The sequence below is a fragment of the Salmo trutta genome, chromosome 5 (genome assembly GCF_901001165.1).
Source record: "Salmo trutta chromosome 5, fSalTru1.1, whole genome shotgun sequence".
In the NCBI taxonomy this organism is placed as follows: Eukaryota; Metazoa; Chordata; class Actinopteri; order Salmoniformes; family Salmonidae; genus Salmo; species Salmo trutta.
Window position 1 is genome coordinate 50,112,903 of NC_042961.1, and position 18,022 is coordinate 50,130,924.

The window sequence follows — 18,022 nt, forward strand, 5'->3', positions numbered from 1 at the left end:
TTAGATCATGTGCTACAACACGGAGGTTTTTGGACATAAATTATGAGCTTTTTTGAACAAAACTACATTCGTTATGGACCTGGGATTCTTTGGAAGTGACATCTGATGAAGAGAATCAAAGGTAATGGATTATTTACATAGTATTTTCGATTTTAGATCTCTCCAACATGGCGGTTAGTCTGTATCGCAATGCGTATTTTTCTGGCGCAGTGCTCAGATTATTGCAAAGTGTGATTTCCCAGTAAGGTTAATTTTAAATCTGGCAAGTCCATTGCGTTCAAGAGATGTAAATCTATAATTCTTTGAATGACAATATAATATTTTACCAATGTTTTCTAATATTAATTAATTATTTTGTTGTCATGACTTGACTGCCGGTATTGGAGGGAAACGATTTCCTGAACATCAACGCCATAGTAAAACGCTGTTTTTAGATATAAATATGAACTTGATAGAACTAAAAATGCATGCATTGTCTAACATAATGTCCTAGGAGTGTCATCTGATGGAGATTGTAAAATGTTAGTGCATAATTTTAGCTGATTTTATGGTTTTGGTGACGCCTGTCTTTGAATCGACAATGCATTACACACAGCTATTATCAATGTACTCTCCTAACATAACCTAACTTTATGCTTTCCCCGTAAAACCTTTTTGAAATCGGACAACGTGGTTAGATTAAGAAGATGTTTATCTTTCAAAGGCTGTAAGTTAGTTGTATGTTTGAGAAATTTGAATTTTGACATTTATTTGGTTTCAAATTTGCCGCTCTTGAAATGCACCTGCTGTTGATAGGGTGCGCCACGGGTGGCACGCTAACGTCCCACATAGCCCCAAGAAGTTAAGAATTGACTGAATGACAGATGGTTGAGTTGCGTGATTTTCACTATATGCAGGTTGACCATATGACAATAGCTCTAGGCTGTTTTAACCACTTCCCGTTGTCACAGGAAGTTCTTACTCAACACACGTTGTCTTTGGGGTAGACATAAACAGAATCCTGAATAAGAAGTCTCTACCTTAAGAATTGACTGAGTAACAGATGGTTGAGTTGCGTGATTTTCACTATGCGCACGTAATATGACAATAGCTCTAGGCTGTTTTAACCACTTCCCGTTGTCACAGGAAGTTCTTACTCAACACACGTTGTCTTTGGGGTAGACATAAACAGAATCCTGAATAAGAAGTCTCTAGCTTAAGAATTGACTGAGTAACAGATGGTTGAGTTGCGTGATTTTCACTATGTGCAGGTTATATGACAATAGCTCTTGGGTGGTTTTAACCACTTCCGGTTGTCACAGGAACCTTAGAATCAACACAGGTAGACCTCACAGTAGCCTGATGGATTGTTGTAGAAGACAGGTTCATAAGGCATTCATAACCCACATAGGCTTCAGGTTGAATTTTGGAGAATAGTCTATGTGTTCCTATGGGGAGAGAAGTCATTGCACACAGTTTGATCTAAACACCTTCTTTTCACTGTGAAGGGTTAATGCCACAGGGTCAAGGTTGGCTTGCACAGATCGGGAGGACCTCAGGAACGCTCCTGGTTCCTCTCCATCGCTCGTTGTGTTGCTTTCATCATGTCAACTTTGGTGATATTTTTTGCTGTTGAATCATATTGCAAATACACGGATGCGCATTTGCAATATGATTCAATTGGCATTTAGCATCACAACTTTGGCATGCTCAAAACCACTGCAGAAATGCATAACTGACTGTCCCGATGAACTGGGGATGGCCGTGCAGTGACTGTGGTTCCTCTCCATCGCTCGTTGTGTTGATTTCATCATGTCAACTTTGGTGATATTTTTTGCTGTTGAATCATGTTGCAAATGCGCGTTACATTTGCAATATTGCGTGTTACGTTTGCAATATGATTCAATGGGCATTTAGTATCACAAATTTTGCATGCTCAAAAATACTGCAGAAATGCATAATTGACTGTCCCGATGAACTGGGGATGGCCGTGCAGTGACTGTGGTTCCTCTCCATGGCTTGATGGTGAGTTTTTTAGTGATTTTTTGAAAAATGTCCAAAATGACTAGGGGCGCCCCATACTGGATGGGCACTGATGGAAGGTGCTCCCTACCCAACCGTGCACCCCTTGCACCACCCTAAAGGCATTTAAAACCCTTCTGAAAAATTACTCCTGGTAACCCATTTCGGGTCACCATGTCCACGGATGCGCATTTGCAATATGATTCAATGGGCCTCAACATCACGAATTTGGCATGCTCAAAAACACTGCAGAAATGCAAAATTGACTGTCCCGATGAACTGGGGATGGCCGGGCAGTGACTGTGGTTCCTCTCCATGGCTTGATGGTGAGTTTTTTAGTGATTTTTTGAAAAATGTCCAAAATGACTAGGGGCGCCTTATACTGGATGGGCACTGATGGAAGGTGCTCCCTACCCAACCGTGCACCCCTTGCACCACCCTAAAGGCATTTAAAACCCTTCTAAAAAATGACTCCTGGTAACCCATTTCGGGTCACCATGTGCACTGATGCGCATTTGCAATATGTTTCAATGGATCTCAACATCACGAATTTGGCATGCTCAAAAACACTGCAGAAATGCATAATCTACTGTCCCGATGAACTGGGGATGGCCGCGCAGTGACTGTGGTTCCTCTCTGTCGCTCAATGTGTTGATTTCATCATGTCAACTTTGGTGATATTTTTTGCTGTTGAATCATATTGCAAACGCACGTTACGTTTGCAATATAGCGCGTTACGTTTGCAATATGATTTAATGGGCATTTAGCATAAAAAATTTAGGCATGCTCAAAAATCCTGCAGAAATGCATAATTGACTGGCCCGATGAACTCGGGATGGCCGGGCAGTGACTGTGGTTCCTCTCCATTGCTCGTCACCCAGCAGTCAGCGTCCATCAGTCAATTAGATGTCATTCTGACACCAAACTGATAGCATCTGACACCAAATCCACTTTTTCCAACTCGTATAGAAGCCAACTATCACATATGTCAGAGAAGGCCCATAATTCACAGTGCTTTCAATTTTCACCATAAAAAAACATAAAACACATAGTTACGTTATAGCTGCGGGTCCAGCTCTGATATTATGTGTAGGCCTATGTGAGGCGACCCCGAATCCCAAGTTTCGGCTCGATAGGTCATTCGGTGCTCGAGCAATGGCCTTAATTGATGCTGAAAATCCAATTTTTCAGGGCGTTACTACGGGGTCCCTGAATGAGCTATCGGACAGAGACATTGGGGTCCGTCTCTATGGGCCGAGGCGGTTTCGATGCACCTAGTCTTGCGACTCTGGGACATTTCTACATGTCGCCATGTCCGTGATATTCAAAATGAATTGAACATATTGCAAATGCACGAGCCGGTTTCTCGGTCTGAGAACCTTCTAGAGCCCCATAAATCACCGTGCACTATCGACTTGAGCTCTAGAACAGGTTTCTAAAATTTCGGAGCTCTAGGTCTGACGGTTCTTGAATCGTTTGAACGAAAGTAACTATTGAAGGCGGTATAAGACTCTAAGCCCCACACTATGTCCCTATGGCCAAATTGAGTGTGTGTGTTTTTGTTTTTTTTGCAAAAAGAATAGACACACGTTGTCTTTGGGGTAGGCATATACAGAATCCTCAATATGAAGTCTCTACCTAAAGAATTGGCTGGATGACATAGGGTTGAGTTGCTTGATTTTCACTATGTGCAGGTTATATGACAATAGCTCTTGGGTGTTTTTAACCACTTCCGGTTGTCACAGGAAGCTCTTACTCAACACACGTTGTCTTTGGGTTAGACATAAACAGAATCCTGAATATGAAGTCTCTACCTTAAGAATTGACTGAATAACAGATGGTTGAGTTGCGTGATTTTCACTATATGCAGGTTGACCATATGACAATAGCTCTTGGCTGTTTTTAACAACTTCCGGTTGTCACAGGAAGCTCTTGCTTCACACACGTTGTCTTTGGGGTAGACATAAACAGAATCCTGAATATGAAGTCTCTACCTTAAGAATTGACTGAATGACAGATGGTTGAGTTGCGTGATTTTCACTATCTGCAGGTTGCTTATATGACAATAGCTCTAGGGTGATTTTAACATTTTCCGGTTGCTCCAGGAACCTTAGAATCGACACAGGTAGACCTCACAGTAGCCTGATGGATTGTTATAGAAGACAGGTTCATAAGGCATTCAAAACCCACATAGACTTCAGGTTGAATTTAGGAGAATTGTCAATGTATTCCTATGGGGAGAGAAGTCATTGCACACAGTTTGATCTAAACACCTTCTTTTCACTGTGAAGGGTTAATGCCACAGGGTCAAGGTTAGGCTTGCACAGATCGGGAGGACCTCAGGAACGCTCCTGAGGTTGAATTGTGCTTCTAACCCTAATGGTTCTCTCACTGTCACCCATAAGCACTTGACATATTGGTGCAGGCCTCATTTTGGGCCTAGTTTTCTCACGGTCGCTGCGCTCATACTGAGCAAGCTACGGTCAAGCGGGGCGTCTCATTGAACTCGTCTCAGCCTAGAGATAATGGTAATGCCATTGCAGGCTCTTTATGTCTTTAAGCACCGCACTGTGTCACTCCGTCCTTGCTGTGTGTGTGTTTGAGAGAGCTTTTCTTTGACATCTGATGGGATAAATGACTGATTTACAGTTCATGAGGGTTGCCTAGTCACACATATGAAGTTGTGGAAAGATCTGACCTTTTTAACCCTTCAAAACAGCCCCTATGACACCATTATAAGGCATTTCTGGTTGACACAGGAATCTGAACGTTAGGCTCTTATAGAATATTGAGTTTTAAGTGTTTCTGTTAAGAACTGACTTATTTACAGAGGGTTGAACAAGTGTGTGTTGTTTCAGAAAATCACAGAAAATCACAGAAATCTCGCAGAGCTCCGAAACCTGCCTTAACGGACTCATCTGAACACGCTGCAACTGGATATGTAACTTTTTGGGGAAAAAACCCTCTTGTTGTTGAATATCACCAATGTGTCATTGTACAATTTCTCTGAAATGAACATTGGTTAATGCATGGTTCCTTTTCTCCTGACACCGTAGGCTCATGTAGTTTGATGTGAAGCGGTCAAATCAGCACTCTATTTTCCTGTTTGACTTTCAATCCCAGAAAAATAGCCTTAACTCGAAAAGCGTCGAGGCCTCGACTCCATCCTGTTCGGGGCCAACTGCCCATTATGCCAAACCCACGCAGACCGAGTTTCGTCTTCGAATTATCTTCCGTTTAGGAGAAAAAGCCGTGTCGCGATTGGTGATATATGTTACATTTGCAATATGATTCCATACGCCCTCTCGTGGAATAATCCGGGACTGCAAGGAAATGACCAAAATTTGAAAATTTAATTAAACGGAAACGGAAGGTGCGAGAGACTCCGTTCGATGACTTCCTGGAAGATCCGGCCCCTGTGAGCGGCCCGACGCCGTCCGCGGATTTATCGGACGTAGTCGGACGTCTAGTAAGGGAGCGTACATTTGCAATATGGACTTTCTCACTAACCATACGGATGGCACACGTGATGTCCCTTCATGTATGGCTACGCTGCCACCCAAATCCAAGTAAATGGCAAAGAAAAAGCTATAAAAAACGAAAATGAAGCTTAGTGTACTTTCATTCCAGGTACAATGTTTAACGTGACTGAAGTTGGCTGGCTAGCTAGCAAGTGACAAGAACTTTATTCTGCATTTAGCAACCATTTTATTTAGAATGACCGACCAGTCCTTTTGTATAGGAGCTATGCTAAAATAATGAATGACATACAATTTCATTCTTCCATCAGAATGCAAAAATATGTTAGTTATTTTGGTCATGCTGCGACAGACGTGAGTCTGTTGTAAAAGGGCTCCTTTCTCAGCAACGCGTTCGCTCCCATACTGCGGCTGGAGATGAGATGGTATATTTCTAAGTACGCAGCACGTCAAACAGCACCGTCTTCAGCAGTAAAGGGTAGCTCATCCTTCACATCCTGCTTTCTGGCCCTTGTCATGGCAACAGTTAACATTACATTTGGCCTTGAATTTGTTACCAGTTTTAAACACATATTGCAGCAAAACTTCAACATGAGGATGAGCAGCAAAATCAGTACAATGACTAAAACATCAGTCAGATACAGTCGCATGATCCATCCTCCAAACCCGGTATTATCTGGCCAAGAAAACAACGGTGGGCCTGTGTGGTTGTGTAACACAGAGAACGTCATGGATTCAGGGCGACATGGTATCTCCACCTAGAATAGTAAGACTATTTGCATAGTCAGATTTATCCCTATGTGAACTCCCACAAGTGGTACATCTGCTCCTACCTTGACTTAAGTGTATCAGATGAGGTAAGTCAAGGAATAGTCAAATTGATTAGTAACAGGTGTCCCTCATTCAGGGGCAGCGCACTCTCTGTCCTTGTCATGGTCCAAATCACACATAGGACTATTGCTACATTTTAAACTTCTTCCTAATCATTAGTGTTTTTTCCTGGACCCTCAGACATTATTTAAAGACATTTCAAACATTTTGTGTCCCAGGTTTACATTGGGTTTTTCAGTGCATTTGTTATCAGGACAATTTACATGTGTGCAGCCAAAACACTGGCAATAGAAACTTGAGAAAATGTCATTTGTGTGCCCTTTAAGGTGTATCACTTCTAATCTGTAATAAATCCACTAAATAAAAACACCCCACACAATACACACGTTGTTAACACCATTAACAAATATTCATAACCTAAAACATTTAGTTAGTTTTCACTTTGCTAAATCTTAATCAGTGCAAACCATTCCAATAAACTTTCCAATTAACTTTCCAATTAACTTTCCAATTAACTTTCCAATTAACTTTCCAATTAACTTTCCAATTAACTTTCCAATTAACTTTCCAATTAACTTTCCAATTAACTTTCCAATTAACTTTCCAATTAACTTTCCAATTAACTTTCCAATTAACTTCACCTTCATATGGTGCTAAACTTTCTTAAAGGAATAATTTATACAAATAAAGGTTATACAGCAGTGCACTCTTCATCTGTACAAAGAGGACAATCATAACGTTGATACATCAATCTCTATCTTCTTAAACAATGGGGTGGCTATTGTTTGCTGGACTCCTGTCCTAAGCCTGCTGTTGGCTCGAGCTGGAGCGACTGTTATTTAGGTCCCGCCGGGGGGTATGCTGGTGTTGTATACTTCAGTTGCATTGTGGCCACATCTTCCAAGGCAAATACAAGAGCTACAATGAGAAGACTGACCACGAAAGCAACAAACATGATGTGTTGAGTCTGGTCCTGGTCCTCCCATGGCCACTGGGGTCGCCTATGATGATTCATCAACTGGTACATCTTTGTCTGGGTTATGGGGCACGGTGCTACAGTGGCTGGCGTGAACCCACATTGACCTCTCTGCAACCGTCAGGAGCACCTGGAATGGACCAGTCCAACGCTGTTGGTGCCAAGTCTTTCTGCGGAGGTCCTTGATGACCACACCATCTCATGGCTGAAATTTGTGGAGCTGTCCTCCCTTTTGTTCAGGCAAAGCCGCTTATATCCTGGGGAAAATAGACTTCAGAACATTGTTAAGTGCAGTACAGTAGCTTACCATTTGGTCTTCACAGACCATCAGGGTCAATCTGTTCCATGGAAAAGGGGTTTACACATTTTGCACAAAATTGCTCAGCAAATAGAGAAAAACCTGGAGCAAACCAAAAATCTGTTACAATTCCTACAACTCCCCCTTGTGCCAAGAACACAACCTTTCGCCATTCTCACTTCCCAGGCCCTGCACCTGTAGGGAAAACATACTTAACAGAGACAGGAAATGCAACAAAATAGCCTCCCAGTTTTCAAGCAATTTAGAATGTGAAATTGTCTTACCAGATGAGGTGAGGAACCCATGTTGCTTCCAGAGTGTACTGAAGTCATGCACAACCCGAAATGCATACCTGCTGTCAATATAGATCGTAACAGTTTTATCCTTAGCCAAAATAAATGCTCTGGTGGGTTGAGGTGATTTTTGAGCAGAACCATCAACAAATAGTTCCAATCAGCATTCAGTAAAGACACATCAGATAAATTGGGGCGTGGCTTACAGACCTGGTCAACTAATCATAGGGCTCAGCCTCATCTTCAGTTGGTAGGGACATGGCACATTGACATTGCTACAGCTCTGAGGCAACACACCAACCCTCTCACCACACTGTCAAGTCTCTTAGAGTTGTATGCAACAGTGCGCTGCTTGCCGCTGTTATCCTCTATTTTTACAAAGACCAATAGATTAAATGGTTTAGAATGATCTGGCAAACCTAAACAATAAGAAAAGATTAGCAACTGTGTCAATTTGTCAACTGCCTGCAAACCCTCAGGAGTCCACTTTATCTTGTCCTTCATCGCCATCGTGTGGCCATGGGTGAGATCAGTGTTAAACATTAATTCACTATGCACTCAATCACAAGCTGGCTGAGGCGTGGGAGACCGACGAACCGGCTGAAGCGTGGGAGCCTGATGGGCCGGCTGAAGCACCCCCGGTTCCCTCGGCGACGGCACCCGGACCCGACGTCACTGACCCAAATTTTTTTGAACATACCTTTGCCTTTTATATTTCAGTCAGGAACTTGGGGAAGAATGGTCACAACGTACACACGCTTTTTGCGTTTCCTCAACTTCACTTTATCAATCCAATTCAGTCTGTCATCTTGTAATTGTAAGTGGAAGTCCACACACAAGCCCAGCTGATAAGATATCCGTCTTCAGCTTTCAGCCTCATGTCCTTGTCTCGTTAATAATCCAAAGTTCATCTTTCTCTCAGCAACTTCCCCTGCCGGCACAATGCATTTTATCCTTGTCCATGTATTAGGCTAAAACAGCCTTCTTCCTCGCTCATCATGCAACACTATAGACCAAATAATTATATTTTAGGCAAATCCATACCGGCTACATTTTTTCATTTCACGCATTCCACTCCCAGAGTAGTTTAGAGTTCTTTTATGCGCAATTTATGTCAGTCCTTCATATTTTAGAATCTCATTCAACCAACTTCCGCATCATCATCAATGTCACCTTCGTGAGGAAAGACGGACCAAGGCGCAGCGTGTGTTGAGTTCCACATCTTAATAAAGTGAAACTTCTAAACAAACAACGAAGCGTGACATCCGTGGTGCTACATACACAAAACAATATTCCACAAAGCAGGTGGGAACAGGGAACCCTTAAGTATGATCCCCAATTAGAGACAATGAACATCAGCTGCCTCTAATTGGGAACCATACTAAGAGCACCAACATAGACATGGAAAGACTACAACACCCCCTAGTCACACCCTGACCTACAACACCATAGAGAACCAAGGGCTCTCTATGGTCAGGGCGTGACAATCAATGTCATTATTTTTCATTTGTCCAGTAGTCTTCAGGCTTTATGTTCTAAGAGTTCAGTTATCCTTCCCCTTTTCTTACAGACATTATTTTAGTATTTTTCTTCAACTGAAAAAGTCAGCATCTTTTCTTGTCTATCTTACTGCGACGTTCTCCCATTCTTACTCAAGTTACTTTACAATCATTCCATTTATTTAATTATTTGTATTTTAACAATGTTGTTCAAACCTATTTAAAGTCTTACTTAAATCCTATCTACTTTCTTTTATGAACATAATTGTTTGTGAGCTCCAACATTTACTGTATATACTATAACCAATCTCCGTTGGATATTCACTATTTGCTTCACACTCATTTTATTGGTTATTAATCTTATCTTTTACAGTTTAAGAATTAACACTTTCCTCATTCACACGGGAGGTTATTCCTCCTGTGAAAAAGGTTAGTCATTCACCCTTATTCTCACATACATGCATGTTCAACACATCACTGTACAGTATTCAGCTCTCACTTCTCTATTTTCACATGAAATTCAGTGGGCTGTAAATGGACTTACTGAAATTCAGTGGGTTGTCCTGTTCAGATTGGTGAATGTGGTGTTTTCCCCCCAGGCAGTCACCAGTGGAGGTCTGGTCAGGGCGGGTCCTAGTCGTCTTTGGTTGGACAGGAAATTCCCTCACTCTCATGCGGAGAGTGGCACCGGTGTCTCCTTCGCTGACCTTCACTGATTCTCTCCCCAGACAGAACCACACATCCTTTTTCGTGGTGTCATTAAACTCGGTCCACCCACATCACACTATGCGGTAGAGTATCCCACTTCTGACACCAATCCCATCTAGAGTTCCTATCTCACCTACACACACAGACACACACACACACACACACACACACACACACACACACACACACACACACAGAAATAAAAAAAACAGTTAAAACAGGAATTCTTTAGGGGTTTTCTAAGTGGGTCTTATCTCATCCACTGGGGAGAAACTTTTTCACCCTCAAAATATTGTTCTATTAATTTTGGCAATGGCGGGTTTTGTACCCAGATTCTATTTCCCCCACACTAACAATCGTGGTCTGTCGGAATGTATGTCTACCTGATTCCCACAGGGTCTGAGCATCCACTGATCAATTTGGAACCTTCTATAATGTATTGCTAGCCTAACTTTATAGTTTGTAATCCCAACCTCTGGGTTTGTCCCTGGTAGGAAATCTTAAGTCTTATTACATACAGCTGGGAGGAACTATAGGATATAAGAGAAACATCAACTTACCAACATTACGACCAGGAATACGACTTTCCCGAAGCGGATCCTCTGTTTGGACCACCACCCAGGACAATGGATCGGATCCCAGTAGGAGACCCAAAACAACGGCGCCGTAGAAGGGGCAGATGGAGCGGTCTTCTGGTCAGGCTCCGTAGACGGGCACATCGCTCACTGCTCCCGATTATACTACTCGCCAATGTCCAGTCTCTTGACAACAAGGTAGACGAAATTCGAGCACGGGTTGCCTTCCAGAGAGACATTAGAGATTGTAACATTCTTTGTTTCACAGACACATGGCTCACTCGGGATACATTAACAGAGTCGGTACAGCCACCCGGTTTCTTCACGCATCGCGCCGACAGAAACAAACATCTCTCTGGTAAGAAGAAGGGCGGGGGTGTATGCCTTATGATTAACGAGTCATGGTGTGATCATAACAACATACAGGAACTCAAGTCCTTTTGTTCACCTGACCTAGAATTCCTTACGTTCAAATGCCGACCGCATTATCTACCAAGAGAATTCCCGTCGATTATAATCACAGCCGTGTATATCCCCCCCAAGCAGACACCTCGACGGCCCTGACAGAACTTCATCGGACTCTATGTAAACTGGAAACCACATATCCAGAGGCTGCATTTATTGTAGCTGGGGATTTTAACAAGGCTAATCTGAAAACAAGGCTCCCTATATTTTATCAGCATATCGAATGCGCGACCTTGTCTGGCAAAACTCTGGATCATTGCAACTCTAATTTCAGCGACGCATACAAAGCCCTCCCTCGCCCTCCTTTCGGCAAATCTGACCACGACTCCATTTTGTTGCTCCCAGCCTATAGACAGAAACTAAAACAGGAAATGCCAGTGCTCAGGTCTGTTCAACGCTGGTCTGACCAATCTGATTCCACGCTTCAAGATTGTTTCAATCACGTGGACTGGGATATGCCCCGGATACCATCGGACAACAACATTGATGTATATGCTGTTTCGGTGAGCGAGTTTATTAGCAAGTGCATCAGTGATGTGGTACCCATGGCGACTATTAAAACCTTCCCTAACCAGAAACTGTGGATTGATGGCAGCATTCGCGCAAAACTGAAAGTGCGAACCACTGCTTTTAATCATGGCAAGGCGACCGGAAGCATGACCGAATACAAACAGTGTAGCTATTCCCTCCGCAAGGCAATCAAACAAGCTAAGTGTCAGTATAAAGACAAAGTAGAGTCGCAATTCAAGGGTCTACAGTCAATCACGGACTACAAAAAGAAAACTAGCCCCATCGCGGACACCGATGTCTTTCTCCCAGACAAACTAAACAACTTCTTTGTTCGCTTTGAGGACAATACAGTGCCACTGACACGGCCCGCTACCAAAACCTGCGGGGTCTCCTTCACCGCAGTGAATGTGAATAAAACATTTAAACGTGTTAACCCTCGCAAGGCTGCCGGCCCAGATGACATCCCTAGGCGCGTCCTCAGAGCATGCGCAGACCAGCTGGCTGGTGTGTTTATAGACATATTCAATCAATCCCTATTCCAGTCTGCTGTTCCCACATGCTTCAAGAGGGCCACCATTGTTCCTGTTCCCAAGAAAGCTAAGGTAACTGAGCTAAACGACTATCACCCCATAGCACTCACTTCCATCATCATGAAGTGCTTTGAGAGACTAGTCAAGGATCATATCACCTCCACCCTACTTGACACCTTAGACCCACTCCAATTTGCTTACCGCCCCAATAGGTACACAGACGACGCAATCACAATCACACTGCACACTGCCCTAACCAATCTGGACAAGAGGAATACCTATGTAAGAATGCTGTTCATCGATTACAGCTCAGCATTTAACACCATAGTACCCTCCAAACTCATCATTAAGCTCGAGACCCTGGGTCTCGACCCCGCCCTGTGCAACTGGGTCCTGGACTTTCTGATGGGCCGCCCCCAGGTGGTGAGGGTAGGAAACAACATCTCCACCCCGCTGATCCTCAACACTGGGACCCCACAAGGGTGCGTTCTCAGCCCTCTCCTTTACTCCCTGTTCACCCATGACTGCGTGGCCATGCACGCCTCCAACTCAATCATCAAGTTTGCAGACGACACTACAGTGATAGGCTTGATTACCAACAACGACGAGATGGCCTACAGGGAGGAGGTGAGGGCCCTTGGAGTGTGGTGTCAGGAAAATAACCTCGCACTCAACGTCAACAAAACAAAGGAGATGATTGTGGACTTCAGGAAACAGCAGAGGGAGCACCCCCCTATCCATCGACGGGACAGTAGTGGAGAAGGTGGAAAGTTTAAGTTCCTCGGCGTACACATCACGGACAAACTGAAATGGTCCACACAGAAAACGTGGTGAAGAAGGCGCAACAGTGCCTCTTCAACCTCAGGAGGCTGAAGAAATTTGGCTTGTCATCAAAAACACAAAACCTTTACAGATGCACAATCAAGAGCATCCTGTCGGGCTGCATCACCGCCTGGTACGGCAACTGCTCCGCCCACAACCGTAAGGCTCTCCAGAGGGTAGTGAGGTCTGCACAACGCATCACCGGGGGCAAACTACCTGCCCTCCAGGACACCTACACCACCCGATGTCACAGGAAGGCCAAAAGGATCATCAAGGACAACAACCACCCGAGCCACTGCCTGTTCACCCCGCTATCATCCAGAAGGCGAGGTCAGTACAGGTGCATCAAAGCTGGGACCGAGAGACTGAAAAACAGCTTCTATCTCAAGGCCATCAGACTGTTAAATAGCCATCACTAACATTGAGTGGCTGCTGCCAACATACAGACTCAATCTCTAGCCACCTTAATAATTAATAATTGGATGTAATAAATGTATCACTAGTCACTTAAACAATGCCACTTTATATAATGTTTACATACCCTACATTACTCATCTCATATGTATATATACTGTACTCTATACCATCTACTGCATCTTGCCTATGCCGTTCGGCTATCGCTCATCCATATATTTATATGTACATATTCTTAATCATTCCTTTACACTTGTGTGTATATAAGGTAGTTGTTGTGATATTGTTAGATTACTTGTTAGATATTACTGCACGGTCGGAACTAGAAGCACAAGCATTTCGCTACACTCGCATTAACATCTGCTAACCATGTGTATGTGACCAATAAAATTTGATTTGATTTGGTATACTACACCTCACTATAGTCAACCATGACATTACTCTTACTGATCAGTTCCATAGGCTCACCTACCAGGAATAGCAACATTTTCACAACGACATCTAACAATAGTAACCCAGGGCATGCCTGTTTACAACCTTAAATAACTCATTCTTACACGTTATAATTACACTTCGCCAGATCAAGTGCCCCACACAGAAAACCACCAGACCCTGGTCCCTCGTCTAATAGAACTTTGCCAGGTCAAGTGCCTCACACAGAAAACTACTCTGGTCCCTTGTTCCCACAAACAATAACACCAAACAATAGTAACCCAGGGCATACCTGGCTAGCACACTTAAAATAATTGGATTTCACGTCTTCTGGGGCTCATACCCATCAGACAGAGGTCTTTCATGCAATGGGACTTCACCAGGTACCGTGCTCCACACAGAACCCACAGTCACCCTGGCCCCTCGCCCCTACAGACTGCACCAATACCCACTGTGATCAATTCAGTGTCAAGACGGCTCTAAGTCTTCTGTAACCGACCAGTGGCAGAGTATCTTTGAGTCTGCAAACTCTCAGATTACTCTCCCATGACTCGGCTCTGCTTACACCTCCAAGGTGCCCCCCTCACACAGGAATACACACTCAGAGCCCACGTAACAGAGGCTTTTTGAAAAAACTTGACTTTGTGTGATTTGTTCCTCTATTTTTTTTTTTTTACTATGTTCGGGATATGGTATCCACTCGGCTCACTCCCTCTCAGATCTTATGTGGGTCCAGCTGCTCCGTTCAGGAAGAGTGGTCTCCCTGAGATCCCAAGTTTGAGGGATCCCTCATGCACGGTTCACCCAGGTCATGAGGAGCGGTCACCAAGTGAAGTTTCACATCCCATCCTCGTCGCCAAATGTGATGGTTATTATTGTATTATCAAATGAGGAGAGACAATCTTATCACACAAGTCAGAGTTATACTTAAACTAAATCCTTATTCACTTATTAATAAGGGAGCAAGGTCACTACATGCACACAGAGTGAATGGAGTGAGTACTGGAATAATACAGAGACACAAGGGGTTTATATAAAAACCCAAGAACTGTCACGCCCTGGTCTGTTTCACCAGTCTTTGTGATTGTCTCCACCCCCTCCAGGTGTCGTCCATCTTCCCCATTATTCCCAGTGTTATCTGTTTGTCTGTTGCCAGTTTGTTTTGTTTGTCAAGCCTACCAGTGGTTTTCCCCTTGCACCTGTCTTTTCTAAAGTTCCTGTTTTCTAGTTTTCCCGGGTTTTGACCATTCTGCCTGCCCTGACCCTGAGCCTTCCTGCCGTTCTGTACCTTGTCACACTACCCTGGATTATTGACCGCTGTCTGCCCTGACCTGGAGACTGCCTGCCTTTCTGTACCTTTTGGACTATGTCCTGGATTACTGACCTCTGCCTGCCCTTGACCTGTCATTTTGCCTGCCCCCTGTTCTAATAATAAACTTTTGCTACTTCCACACTGTCTGCATCTGGGTCTTCCCTGAAACGCGATAAGAACTGCTTAGTCATGGTTGGTTCCACCCCTCTCCAGCAGATCAGGGCAATATAAGCTATCTTGTTTTCCTCTTGTGGCCAGGTGTATTGGGTGTGTGAGCTTATAGCACACAAACAACTGATAACGTTAATTCTGTTACTCCTTTCTCTACCAAGCCAGCCTCTGTTCTCTTCCATCGCCCAACAGCTGTGCCCTTGGAAGATAGTAAAAGAACAGGATGGGCTGAAGAACTGTGGTCACTTCTCAGAGGCTCTTTGTCTTATGCCGTGTGACCAGGTTAGTCAGAAGCAAAGTGAAACAATATACAGGTCTATCTGTTCCTCAAGCTTATCTCTATCACATGTCCTTTACTACACGCCTAGACCATCAGCGGGGAGTGGATGTGGAAGAGAGGACCATCCTTTCTCAGAAGCACAGCTTTGGTGCTGCGCCACGGCAGAATTATTGCCGCCACACCAAAAGAAACATCCTATTTCTACCAAAAATAGTTTCAATAAAGTTATGTAAAGCACATTCTCTTTTCTTGGTAAATAGATCATCTGCCTGGGTTCAACACAGTTTTTAAGGTTATTTAGCTCTGTGAGCTGTGGAGGGCAGCCTACAACTCAAGAAACACAGCGTGCCAGTGACCAGTGCTCGATACAGACGCTTTGCGGCACAAAACACAATTCACTTGAATTACTTCAGAATGCACCTGCGTGTGCAATGGCAAGCCAGGGACCAGTGGGAGAGTGGCCAGTGCGCAATACAGAAGCTCCGCGGTGCGAAACACAATTCACTTGAATCACCTCAGAGTGCTCCTGCGTGAGAAACTGCAGGAAAGGTATGTTAGCTTGCTTGTTTGACTAAGGTTAGCTAGTCAACTAGTTAACTACAAAAGCTAGCTATAACCTAAAACCTATACTAACATAATTTAGATCTGTAATATTGCTGAAACAATTGTAACGGCAATTAGCTATCCAATATCCACAAGTATGTTGATGATAGAAACATGGTAAGCTAACATTACTAGTCTACAAGTTAGCTAACTGGTTAATTTGGAACTGTATCAAGTGCAAGCAAGATAGTTACATTTATCTGTCTTCAATTTAATTTGATTTTTCTCAGATGAGTTTAATTACATATTTCCAGCAACAGCAGCGAAAGAGAAAGGGGGAGCAGTCTACAAGAGTGTCAGGTAACGTTAACTTAACTAGCTAACATCAAATCAGCCTAAATTAATTGAAACTTTCTTTAGTTAGCTAACTCTTTAAAAGCTTAAGTTATCGTTTGTATAACAAGTGTATGGCTTACTTTACTAGACAGAGAATAGGAATAATCCCGGGAGTGAGGTAGGGATGTATGAGGGACAGAATAGACTAGAGGAGAGGAGAGAGCCAGGAGGGGAGATGGAAGGAGAAAAGGAGAGAGGAGAGCAGAGAGAAGGAGAAGAAAGATATGTAGATGAAAGGAGAGAGGAGAGAGGAGGAAGGCCAGTTCTGGGCTCGGTTCAGAGAGGAGGTAAAAACATTTGTTTTCAAATGCTGTGATGAAACCAATGTTACATCATGTGTGTTGGATAAATTAAAACAAACAGCTATTAATCACTTATTTCTGTTTTGTGCTGTAATTAGGTCATGGATACATATCTTGTTGGCCTCCAGGACAGCCTAGACCGGAGGTTCCAACACCTGGAGATTCTGGGGGCCTTCAGTGTGAAAATTTTAGGCCGGTGTTGCCCAAATCCTTTTGTTTTTCATGTATTTCAGGGGTTGTACGAGATGACGACAATGAGAAAGCTGGCCTCACAGTTTGAAGAGTGGGAGCAGCTCTACCCCTGCCTTAACCAGCTGGCAGCAATTGCACTGACTGTACCAGTGTCGTCCGTTAATTATGAGAGGGACTTCTCTGCAATGAAACGAGTAAGAACATTTAAATGTGAAATTAGACTATCTTTGTCCCTCTCCCTTCTCGTATTATTATTTATGTTATTGCAGGTCATGTAAAATATGTCAGAACTAGGTTTTTGTCAGAACCTGGAAAGAGATTTCCAATGCCCTCTTTTTGTGATGAACATGAATTAGTGGGCTCTAATTCATGTTCAGTCAAATTTTCCTCTGTTAATTTTGTCAAGATAAACTTTATTTTAGAAAGACGGCCTCTGTTGTGTTTCTTTAGATAGCTGCAGCACTCAACCTCAAAAGGACCCACCCCTTCTTATCAATTTTCGCCTGAAACCACATACCCAAATCTAACTGCCTGTAGCTCAGGCCCTGAAGAAAGGATATGCATATTCTTGGTATCATTTGAAAGGAAACACGTTGAAGCACAGGGGTGGCAGCATCATGTTGTGCGGTTGCTTTGCTGCAGGAGGGACTGGTGCACTTCACAAAATAGATAGCACCATGAGGAGGAACATTTTGTGGATATATTGAAGCAACATCTCGACATCGGTCAGGAAGTTAAAGCTTGGTTGCAAATGGGTCTTCCAAATGGACAATGACCCCAAGCATACTTTCAAAGTTGTGGCAAAGTGCCTTAAGGACAACAAAGTCAAGGTATTGGAGTGGCCATCACAAAGCCCTGACGTCAATCCCATAGAAAATCTGTGGGTAGAACTGAATAATCATATTAACTATTTTACTGCATTACTTCAATCCCCCTTTAATATCCCCCCACTGTATGTTTCCCCATACTTTCAGCATTTATTTAACATATTTA